The 12,701-nt window shown below is 33.4% G+C and overlaps 1 protein-coding gene across 1 annotated transcript in view; it reads right to left on the bottom strand.

Moving 5' to 3' along the window:
• The window catches only part of LOC106459439, a 98,273-nt gene extending 94,763 nt beyond the window's left edge, over positions 1–3,510 (bottom strand). The window contains exon 1 of the mRNA XM_022385938.1: positions 3,484–3,510. The gene's annotated coding sequence lies outside the window, so the exon portion shown is untranslated. The remainder of the gene's footprint in view (positions 1–3,483) is intronic.
• Between the last annotated feature and the right edge of the window lie 9,191 nt (positions 3,511–12,701).

Here is a 12,701-nt window from a genome sequence, read left to right as displayed (position 1 = left end):
TTATATATATATATATATATATATATATATATATATACATATGTATGTATACACACAGTTTTGTTTCAGTGAACTCTGCGTTGGCTGAAGAGTTAAGATGCTAGACGCGTCATGACATCAAAAATATAACTTATTACAAGATACGTTTAAAGATAAACAATCTGAGCATTTTATCGAACTCATAAGGATATTGCCTATAATAAGAAACAGCTGAAAAAGTTAAAAATTATCCTTTTGACAAGGTTAAATTTGTATCATTTGGTTAACTTGCTCTGTTTAAGTAACATATTTGATGTTAACTTTGCATCACCAGGTGGTATTAACTTTGTATATTTAACATTCTTTCACTTCAGGTTAACTTGGTGCATACAGTGCTTTTTATTATCGCCTTTTGACTTGTTTGCTCATAATTTTTCCGCACAATGCTATACAAAAGCTCATAAGCGTTCCTGATTTTGAACTTGTAGTCTAGATGAAAGGCAGTTGGTCAACAACTCCTACCGACAGTTCTTGGGTTACTCTTATCTGACAGAATAGTGGGATTTGACTGTCACTCTTATAGCGCATCCAATCCAAAAGCGCGGAGAGCGGTTTTGCAACATTAGAATGCGAGTCAGAAATATTCTAACATTTTAACTCTAATTTTGTCCAGCATATCGACTGGAAGATATAATTCAGCTGTTATTTTCGACTAAGATCTTTCCTTATAGACCCGTCATGGAAAACAATGCAGTTATCAGAGCATGACTGTGTTGATTTAAGCAGTATTATAGTTGTGTCCTGGATAACATCATAGTTATCAAAAACATAACTATGGTGTTTAAGCAGTGTTGTAGTTGTGTCCTGGATAACATCATAGTTATCAAAAACATAACTGTTGTTTAAACAGTGTTGTGTCCTGGATAACATTATAGTTATCAAAAACATAACTGTTATTTAAACAGTGTTGTGTCCTGGATAACATTATAGTTATCAAAAACATAACTGTTGTTTAATCAGTGTTGTAGTTGTGTCCTGGATAACATCATAGTTATCAAAAACATAACTATTGTTTAAGCAGTGTTGTAGTTGTGTCCTGGATAACATCATAGTTATCAAAAACATAACTGTTGTTTAAACAGTGTTGTGTCCTGGATAACATTATAGTTATCAAAAACATAACTGTTGTTTAAGCAGTGTTGTGTCCTGGATAACGTTATAGTTATCAATAACATAACTATGTTGTTTAGGCAATATTGTAGTTGTCTCCTGGATAACATCATAGTTATCAAAAACATTAAATTGTTTAGACAGTATTGTAGTTGTGTCCTGGATAACATCATAGTTATCAAAAACGTATTATAGTTATCATAAACATAACTATGTTGTTTAGGCAGTATTGTAGTTGTGTCATGGATAACATTATAGTTATCAAGAACATTATATTGTTTAGACAGTGTTGTAGTTGTGTCCTAATGGATAACTGTGCCCACCGTGGGTATCGAAACTCCATTATTTCGTTATAAACCCACTGAGCCACCGGGGGGGGGGGTTGAAGCGTTTTACTAATAAACCTTTCTTATAAGTACTCATTGACCAAGCACATTGAGAGGTGAAGCGAAAAACCCTAGTTACTTCACTCTCTTTACCGTAGTAGTTATATTGTATGTGTAATGGCTCTTGTGTAAACAAGTCTTGTTTTATATCGTGAAAAGCCAGGAGTGGCCTAGTTACGAGCTTGCTGTGACTGTGGTTTCGCGACCGCTGTCGCAATACGCGCCAACACTTTGGAACCGTGGAAATGTTTCGGGCAAATCCCACTATTTGGTCAGACAAGAGTAGCCCAAGATAATTTTCTCCCCCCCCCCAGTTTTTTTATTTCTTCTTCTTCCTTTTCTTTTTGTAAGGACTTTCGATGTTATAAACTGATTGTATTTCCCTGTTGTTGTTTTCTAATTCACGGCTTTTTGTTTAAATAATTCGTGACCTTGTTCCACGAGAAATGTTTGGCTGGTCTCAGCATGTGAGGCACAAGGTCTCTGTAACTAATAGTTACTAGAATTGGACATACCAAGCAAGGAACTCCGTGAGCTTGCGTTATTTCCTATACGAATATTGCCTAGGGTTATTTTTTTCCACCTTAAGCTGCTAGCGCCACAATCGACACGTTTAACGATAAATTAGGTTATTGGGACAACTCTTAAAACAGATGGCACGATAACGAATAATATCTTGAACGGATAAAAAGTCATGAAATGAAATTGGTTACACCGATATAATGAAGCTGGTTTATAAAACGTGCTTGAATATAATTAGCAAATATAGTTTATTTTCAATTCTGATAGTGTCATATATAAATACTTGGCCTTGAAAAGGCGCCGCGTTTCTACCTAAGAAAACATAATTACCTATGGGGTATTAAGAAACAGGTATGACGTCAGGGAGAATCCGGGCTCTATTAGTCTATACCCAGTTTCGCAAAAACGTGAAATATGTATTGAGCCGATGTATAAAAGAGACAACACAGAAAAAAAAGCACTCCCAAAATATTGAATTTTCTACCACATGCATTATGACCAAGAAAGCTTAGTTTATTTTTGCTATTGGCTTCTCACATGTAATCCTAATAGCAAACTCTTCTGTTAATTTTTGTTTTATAGTGAAACCCACATTTAACCGGTCACTCTCAGCACTGGTACATGCAGTTAAATGTTAAAAATAATTGAAATCCAGATGACATTAGTAAAGTGTGAAATCGAAATTCACCTGCCATATTTCAAGAATTTTCACTATTTAACTACGAGAGCCTGTATTCCGATATAATTGTTAACTATTTAACTACGAGAGCCTGTATTCCGATATAATTGTTAACTATTTAACTACGAGAGCCTGTATTCCGATATAATTGTTAACTATTTAATTACGAGAGCCTGTATTTCGATATAATTGTTAACTATTTAACTACGAGAGCCTGTATTCCGATATAATTGTTAACTATTTAACTATGAGAGCCTGTATTCCGATATAATTGTTAACAATTTTGTCGTTTTTTAAAATGTTTCTTAAAGTTGGGGATGTATTTTATTGAATTGGCTATACACAAGCATACGAGTTTGTTTTATTGATTTCATATATTCACATTTCTGCTTGTTTACAAGATATTCGAGATTAAGATTTAAGTTTTTCTCTTGTCCAGTACAATTTAGCTATTAAAATTTCAGAAGTAACGTAATAGTTGCTTTAGTGTTCTCAGTGTCAAGAATTTAATACGCTGACATTATACATAATTAAATGTTTAGAAACACAACTACTAATCGCCAGGCTTTTGGTTTGCGTTATTTCTTGAAAGAACAAAAACAATCAAATAAAACAACCACAACGCCTACCTTTATGCTGTGGAAACAGCGTTAGAATCTCCCCAAAGTAAAATAAAGTGGCAACTAAAAACACGCTTTACAGGCTTAGCACATCATACCCACAGAAACAAGAAGAAAAAATACGTACTAAGATTGGAGAACTCTTGTAATCCGCTGCCCTAACACACTTTCTTTCCTCCAGATGTGTCCCGTAACCCGAGTCGGTGCGGCAGCATTCGGTGGGGCAGGCCAATGGCACGCCAGAGGGGGGAGATGAAGTGTGCCATCCACGCTGAAAAAGTGCCCGTGACCGGTGGGATTGCTGCTAAGGATGTGGAACTAGTGCGATTGGCTAGAGAAGGAAATGTTGCTTCTGTGTATTTGTAGCGTTTTCTTCTGACATCTGTGTGTATATCTGTGATGGCTAGCTCAGTAACTCTCAGAGTTATGTTAACCTAACATTGATTATGAATTTGGGGTGCTATATAAACATGTCGGGATTTTATTCCAACTGTATTTTGTTTTCAAAGTAAAACGTGTTACACGAAAAACATTTCCAACAAGGACACGTACTCATCAAAGACTGCAATATTTCATATTCGAGGTACTCATATAATTAGTTATTTTTTGTTTCTAATTCATCAGTATCTTTCTGTCTGTTTGTGTTTATGAACATGTACCTTGTACATAACGATAACTAAGAATGCCATAAAAGACATAATGTACCCAGTAGTTTAAAATTATTCCTTTACTGATACTGGCCCCCAGTGGCACGTCTGCGGACTTACAACGCTAGAAACCGGGTTTCGATACTCGTGGTGGGCAGAGCACAGATAGCCCATTGTGTAGCTTTGTGCTTAATTACAAACAAACAAATACTGATACTGCTGATACAAACAAAACAGATTTACAATTTTTGACATTTGAAAACAGGACACGTAAGTATCATAGTATCAGAAGAGCCTTTAAAATATTCTCACTTTGAAGATAATGTTTAAACCTTACACTAACAAAGCTGCGGCTTACCATATTTCAGTTATTAAGCCAAATGTATACACTGTTGCATTTCCTATAAAGTCAGAGCTTAAAATTAATTGATTTTAATCTTAGCTACGGTTATTATGAGAAAACACTATTATAATGTTTTTCTAGAAGAGTTCTTATAATAAATTACTTCTGACACGTTAATTGCAAGATGAAAGATACAGTTTATGTACATATATATATATATATATATTATACTCTACTTATCTGTTGCCTGGTCTGCTCTTGTGTCATTACTAAATTTCTGTGGCTGTCATGTCGTCATAATAAAAATAACTGCCGGTTTTTGATAAATCTTCCTAATTGGTTTTTGCGTTAATCAACACATGCATGATTATTTTTGTAAGTCTGTTTTACAAATATCGTATTATTTCTGTAAAAAAATTTCCAATCTAAGATAACATAGCTAATGCGTACTTGAATATATCTCTAATGTCGTGATTGAATACTCATCAGGGAGATGAACAGGGATCTATTTGGTTTAATTAGTGACAAATACCATACCTTATATAGACTATTTTCTTACAAAAAAAAAATATATATATAGTTATTGTGTATACAATCTAACTTCAACGCATTTAAGTTTCTAATTATTTTGTTTTATAAATATATCATAGTTTTTATGTATGTACATCCAATAAAGCAAAAAAAGACAGTAAAAATGGTATATTTGGAGTTATCATCCAAGGATGAATTATATTTGAATCTACTCTATATTTTTTTATTTCATTTCTTTTTCTTCTAAATAAAAGGAAGAATAAGTAAGTATAACAAACACGTTTGGAAAATATCTCGGAAAGTCCATAGGTATTCCAGGAAATCATGTTTACACGTGTATACATACGTGTACATATATGTTTAATGAATATTTAAACGTATATCTTTGAAGTTTTTAAAATACTGTCACAAGAGACAAAAATCTGAAAATGTTTATGCGTTCCACAATACTGACAGTTTTAAGAATTTCCCTATAAAAAGTTGACAACAAACCAGGAGCGTCAGATTTGTATTTTATTCTTTTAACTGTTTGAAATAAAACAGGTTTTCTATAAACCAAGATTGAATTCATACAACATTGCTTGCACTCCAGAAATAACATAATAAGGACTTATAATGAGTTATGGTTCGTGCTGTATATATTACAAGCCTAAATCGTTTTGACCATGTTGCAAACAATCCTTGTGCATTTTCCTCTTGTTTTGTCTCTTTGAAGCGAAATACATGCGAGAAGAGAATAGCAGTATGATGAAACCTCCTAGGTTGGCGTAGTGTGACCCCTAGCGAGAAATAGACTTAGGAGGTGAGATTATAAAACTAACCAGTGGCAATAAAAACAAGGAGAAATCTGGCATTTCCGCTGAAAATCTATAGTAACTCCTCCCCTTCCTTTAGCTACACCTAATAGCATACTTCAGAAAGAAATGTGCAGTAAGCACAAGTACAAATATACGATACGTAATACTACAAGCAATAGGAAAACAAATGGTACTAAATACATACCTTGGTTTCTATACAGAAATTCAATATTGTAAACGAAACTTTTAAAGATATTAAGAAAGGAGCTGAACAATACAAACAATGCCAGTAAAAGTTACATTTTATTGGCTTAAGCAAAGGTGATGTGGGGTGGGCACAGCGTACCTTTAATTATTTGTTTTAGCCGGAACGCCGTTCTATCTCTATTTAGAACGAATCTCGCCTAGCACGGTTATGTAGTAGATTTTGCGTTCCGGTACTTCTTTATTTTACACTACACCACTGTTTAATATAATAAGTTTTTTTATGTTAGAACAGATTTTGTTGGGTTTTTTATTTGCCAAAAGTTACACAATTATCTATCTGCGCTCTTGTCCACAGAGAGGAATCGAACCAATATTGTAAACGAAACTTTTAAAGATATTAAGAAAGGAGCTGAACAATACAAACAATGCCAGTAAAAGTTACATTTTATTGGCTTAAGCAAAGGTGATGTGGGGTGGGCACAGCGTACCTTTAATTATTTGTTTTAGCCGGAACGCCGTTCTATCTCTATTTAAAACGAATCTCGCCTAGCACGGTTATGTAGTAGATTTTGCGTTCCGGTACTTCTTTATTTTACACTATACCACTGTTTAATATAATAAGTTTTTTATGTTAGAACAGATTTTGTTGGGTTTTCTATTTGCCAAAAGTTACACAATTATCTATCTGCGATCTTGTCCACAGAGAGGAATTGAACCCCTGATTTTAGCATTGTAAGTCTGGAGGTTATCACTGAACCACTAGGAAATTGTTATAACAGAAATAAAAAAATATGAATTATAAAAGAAATAAAGGCTCAGTCGTTTTTGGCAGATTTCGCTTTTATCCGTACTTATGCGTAGTGGATGACACTGGTTATTTAAAATTTCTCACAATCCTGATCATGGAAGGAAATAATGACGAGAGTGAGCATAGATTTACAATTCACACACATACACAAAATAAAATAAATCTTTGTTATGACACGTTCCAGGCGAACGTTCTTTTTTTGGGTGTATACGAATAAGCTAAACCTGGTTGAGGTAATGGGGTGAAAAATGAAACGTTGATTATGATTTTTAGATCAATGACTTTTATTTTTCAAGGAAAAGATTCCCAAATTGTTTTTTTTTACTTTGATTTCGCTTTATTTTTGTGACAATATCCATGGTTTTGGGTTTGTTATATACTTTTAATTCAATACTGATTTTGTATATGTATATATTGGAAAATGATATAAATCAACTTGCTAAAATGATCAATTCCTAGACTTGAATTAAGCATATAGAAACTGAAATAGGCCTAATCATTTAAGCCATATAAAAAAGACATGCAACACTTAGTGGTGAGATTACAGGAATTTCTAAAATCTACATGGATTCAAATGTTACCTTGGGTTTGAAACGAAGTATGCTGAGTGAACTTGTTGAAAAACTAATTACGTTTCTTGAATAGTCAGGCACGTGATTGGTAAAGATGCTTAAATTCATGTATGGTGAATTAAATTGATACAAGGATATACATACTTACTGGTCATATCTGTACTTTGAGCTATTCAGGATATACAATAGATCCCATCAAGTTAAGTCATTTATTTATACTAAAACTTGATGATTCAGTTTCTTGGTTGGAACGTTTGGTTACATTAGATTTACTTATCTCAGAAAATTGGTTTAATTACTCAAAAGCAGTTACATTGTTAAGACTTGCAACGTGCGCCATTCAATACAGTTACATTGTTTAGACTTGCAACGTACACCATTCAATACAGTTACATTGTTTAGACTTGCAACGTACGCCATTCAATACAGTTACATTGTTTAGACTTGCAACGTACACCATTCAACACAGTTACATTGTTTAGACTTGCAACGTACACCATTCAACACATTTTTGTCGATTATTCGATTTGTTATTGAATTTCACGTTTACTCAGTACATTATACCTAAATACGGGATATATTGTAGTTCCAGTGAGAGTAAAGTAACAATATGTGTAATTAGTTATAGTGACTTTACTCATGTGTGTAAAATAACTTTATTTAAATCTTTGGAAAGTATGACTAATATTTATGAATAATAGTATTTAGGTCATTTTGAAGGTCAAATCGAGTGAGTGGGACAGAGTAAAGCTTGGCGATAACACATTTGTTGTGATTGGTTAAAATTTTGAAGTTAGATTAACCTACTGGTTCTGGTAAATTTAGCGTACTGAACGAATATTTGTTCCTTTCCAATATACGACTGACCGCGATGTTACTAATATTACCTCAAAAACTGTAACTTAAACACTACACGTACTTAGAAACCGAAATGTTCGTAGTGACAGACTTGTGAGTAAGTTCAGTGAATTAGGTAAAAAAAAACGTTCTTTTCTTCATAACCAAACTTTAATTACACCTTGTAATTACAACCCTATATGGTTCAGCAGTATTTAACTGCCATCATCACTAAATAAACGCAGCAGAACACGTACAGTTGTAAATAAAGTTTGATTGTGAAAGAAAGAAAAACAGCATGTAATTCACTGATACTACACTTTAGGATCACTGAGAGATATAATTGAATACTTAGTGGAAGGGCCCTTGATTCATATCTCGTTTAATCCGGGTACTTCATCGATTTCTTTTGTTTAGGATGTTTGTTATGGCAACGTTGAGTACAAGAGGAAACTATATAATTGTGGTTTCCTTACCTATACTGGTTAAAATGTTTTTCACTACATAACAAACCAAGTTACAAAATTAAAGTTCTTACATCTGTAATCAATAAAGTTAGCGTATTCTGTTTTTAGAAGGTTTGTGGTTAGACCACTTCCTTTTGTTCCGAATCCAGTTTAGCTTGCACGTGATTATGTTCACTAAAGTAATTACTTCCGACTTTCTAATCACGTGACATAAGAAACAATACGAATTCCGGTCATTAGCCTATTTCGGCAACGTTGTATAGTCCTTTTCGTTGAAATTATTATTTTGGTTTTTATAGTGACTAAACAAAGTTGATATAATACAGCAACTAAAAATAAAAACGTCTGGTACTTTTATGTATTTTTGTAACACTATACGTTGTAAAAAAATATTACACGTTATGTTAAACCTTGATCAAGACTTCACAGGAGTAAAAAACGAAGAATATGCAATTATTAATCTGGGGCGTTTTCGTTTTTTGAGGATTCAAACTATGTTCCTGGTCTTCTGATTGGAAGGAAAAAGTGTCATATTGTACCACGCTGCTACTACAAAGGGAGTTCCTCCTCTTCGAAAATCTCAATCTAACCCCCGAAAATATGTACAATACAGGTTCAGACGTAATTGTAGATGAAAGATAAATTGAGGTTAAGAAGAAACTACCAATGATATATAAATACTGTGCGTTTAGTACATATCTTAAGGTCCTCCAGTCATTGAGAACATTATATCAAGGGTATTTAACATGTGGATCAGGGACACAAAAGTTGTTTTTCCTTCGTCTTTTGACGAAGTTCTTTAAATCCCAGGCATTCACAGGTTTTTTTTTTATCAAATTAGTATATCACCTGGTGGCATGGTGATTGACATAACAAATGAACACTAAAATAACCGGTATACTTAGAACGAAGCAGCCAGGTGAATTTATTGGCTCAATAAAACATCTCACTGGATTTAGCTATTAGGTGTTGTTTGTTTGTTTTTTATGCCGAAGTTACGAAACTTATACATAAGCTGGTAATTTCAAAAGTAACATAATAACCTGAAGCAACCTTACAACGCTTCCAAATGGAAATGGAATAAAAAATAGCAAAAGCATGTAAAAAGTTTCGATCATTTCATAGTTGAAAAAAACCCATCTTTTTAACAGCATTTTATTGTTGAAGTATCTCGTTTATTTGGACATTATTATGTGTGCGAAAGTATATAATGGTAACCGTTGTTATGTGCATCACCAACACGTATGCGGTATCGTACTTGTGGGATTCCATGGTATACACATATTACAAAATTAGTCATATATAACTTAAAATGTTGATAAACAAACTTGTTTCTCTTCAAAGATCGTTCAGCGTACTGTATCAGCGATTAACCGATAAGTTGATCTATTATATGTCTAATGTTTCCATTAAATATCTTACTATATCGGCAGATGCTAACCTTGGAATTAGACTATTATGTATTTGTTATTAACCATTTTATTCCACCGCAGGCCAATTTTGTTTCTCCATGTTTGCATTAAGGATCTTACTATAACAATGTCCATCTAACCTTGAAATTAGACTATATTGTTTATTTTAAACTCGTACGATACAAGTGGCTAACCTTGAAATTAGACTAAATTATTTATTTTGAACATCTTACGATACAAGCGACTAACCTTTAAACGAGACTATATTGTTTATATTAAACATCTTATGATACAAGAAGCTAACCTTGAAATTAGACTATATCGTTTATTTTAAATATCTTATGATGCAAGAAGCTAACCTTGAAATTAGACTGTATTGTATATTTTAAACATCTTGCGACACAAGCGGCTAATCTTGAAATTAGACTAAATTGTTTATTTTAAACATCTTGCGACCCAAGCGGCAGGCCCGGCATGGCCAGGTGGTTAGGGCGATCGACTCGCAATCTGATAGTCGCGGGTTCAAATCCCTGTCCCACCAAACATGCTCGCCCTTTCAGCCGTGGGGGCGTTATATTGTGACAGTCAATCCCACTATTCGTTGGTAAAAAGAGTAGGCCAAGAGTTGGAGGTGGGTGGTGATGACTAGCTGCCTTTCCTCTAGTCTTACACTGCTAAATTAGGGACGGCTAGCGCAGATAGCCCTCGTGTAGCAAACAAAACAAACTATCCCAAGCTGCTAAACTTGAAATTAGACTTAATTGTTTATTTTAAACATCATCTGATACAAGCTGCTAACATTGAAATATACTATATTGTATATTTTAAACATCTTACGAAACAAGCGGCTAATCTTGAAATTAAACTAAATTGTTTATTTTAAACATCATATGATACAAGCGGCCAGTCTTGAAATTTGACTATTGTTTATTTTAAACAACTTACAATACAAGCGGCTAACCTTGAAATTAGACTGTTGTTCTTATGTTTGTATTAAACATCTTATTATATCTATGGCTAATCTTTGAATTTGTCTATTGTTTAAGTTTGTGTTAAATATCTTAGTATATAAGTGGCTATAACTTGTAATAAGACTTTTGTTTGTTTATATTTCAATTTCTAATATTTCTGTTTGTTTATTTAGATATGAAAGACGGTGTATTTAGATATCTGAAAACAAAATAGTTTAAGAGTTGGAGTAGGAGTGAGGGTAGGGTAGTGATCAGAATTCTAGAGAACAGACGGAAGTAAACGACGGGAGTACTAAAGAGCAGAAAGCAAACCAAAACAGACAGTTCCTTTATTGAATTTAAAACGAAGAAACTAGACCAGCATATTTAAGCAATTCGGTGTGAGAATGGGCTTACAGATGTTAGCTAGATTTAGTGCACGAAGAACGGATAGAAAAAATACAGGAATTATTTTGATAGGTTTACAGATTATGCTATTTACGTAAACTGATATTTAGCGCATAGATAAATTTAGCTATTTATCACTGGGAGGATTTCTTGTTGGTTGATAAAAGCAAAGATATATGTTATGTGTGCTGTGCCCAACACGGGTATCGAAACCCGATTTTTAAGGTAATAACTCCGCAGACTTTTCACTACTAGAAGGCTGTTAACGTCTTTTCACTACGTTGGTACGTTGCTTCTGCTTTTCTTGTAGTTCATAGACGTACAAGTCTAAGTACAAAATTTTGCTTTTGACAAAGTTTAATGCTTCATTTAAGTTAGATTATTTATTTCATATATCCTTCATATACATGACTCAAAAATTACACGAAAAATTAAGAATAATTTTCAATTATGTCGTTCTTACTCTTATTCTACTAGAAATAATTTACACAATTGCAAAGTCGTTCTCTTCCTTCCTCCTCGTAGTGCATTTAAGAGAAATTGGATTTTATTTTTATTAAACCCACGAATCATTTACGAATTCATACAGTGGTCAATATAACATAATAATTTTTGTTTCTGTAAAATCCTGCCAAATGAACGAGTTATTTGTAGACTTTCTTGGCTATTTATCATAACACTAGTCTAAACCCCTCAATGTCACAGTGGAATGTCTGCAGACTTACAACGCTAGAAACCGGTTTTCGATACCCGTGGTGGGCAGTGTAGCTTTGGGCTTAACTTCAAACAAACAAACATTTGTCAGAGTGAACTGATGAAGTTACGTAATCACATGACGCACAAGACAATCACAAAACATAGTTCAAAATATATCTATACGATTTAGTAAAAAATACAACAATTAAATTATAACTTCACATGAAAAGTAAATTATGTACATTAGAAATAAAATAATTTAAATGCAACATATGCATTAACAAAGACATTCCTGTTCAACAAATGGACTAGAAATATATAATACTAGTTGAGTTACCCAGCGTTGCACGGTGAAAATTTAGATTTGAAATGTGTAGATCAGTATTTTTTCAGCAAATTATTCAGTAAGTAGACAAAAGCTGTGATGCGAGAAATAAAAAAGCATTTAATCAAACAAAGCTTTATTTGACATTAGATCGTGTTTGAGCTTGTCTTGTTTTTTGAGCCTGAAGTCGTACATCATATTGCTCCTCTGTTTCTTGCTCTCTGTAAGTTATTTGAATTAATTTTTGTGCTTGAAGTCTGGTTTGATGTTGTTCAGAAGTTTCTTGTTGTCTATATCCAGCTTGCATTGATGATTCTGACTGAACTCTGGCTTTGTGCTGTTGAA

The sequence above is a fragment of the Limulus polyphemus genome, unplaced genomic scaffold, assembly GCF_000517525.1.
Source record: "Limulus polyphemus unplaced genomic scaffold, Limulus_polyphemus-2.1.2 Scaffold608, whole genome shotgun sequence".
In the NCBI taxonomy this organism is placed as follows: Eukaryota; Metazoa; Arthropoda; class Merostomata; order Xiphosura; family Limulidae; genus Limulus; species Limulus polyphemus.
Note: the sequence above shows the minus strand (reverse complement) of the source record. Positions and strands in the feature narration are given on the sequence as shown.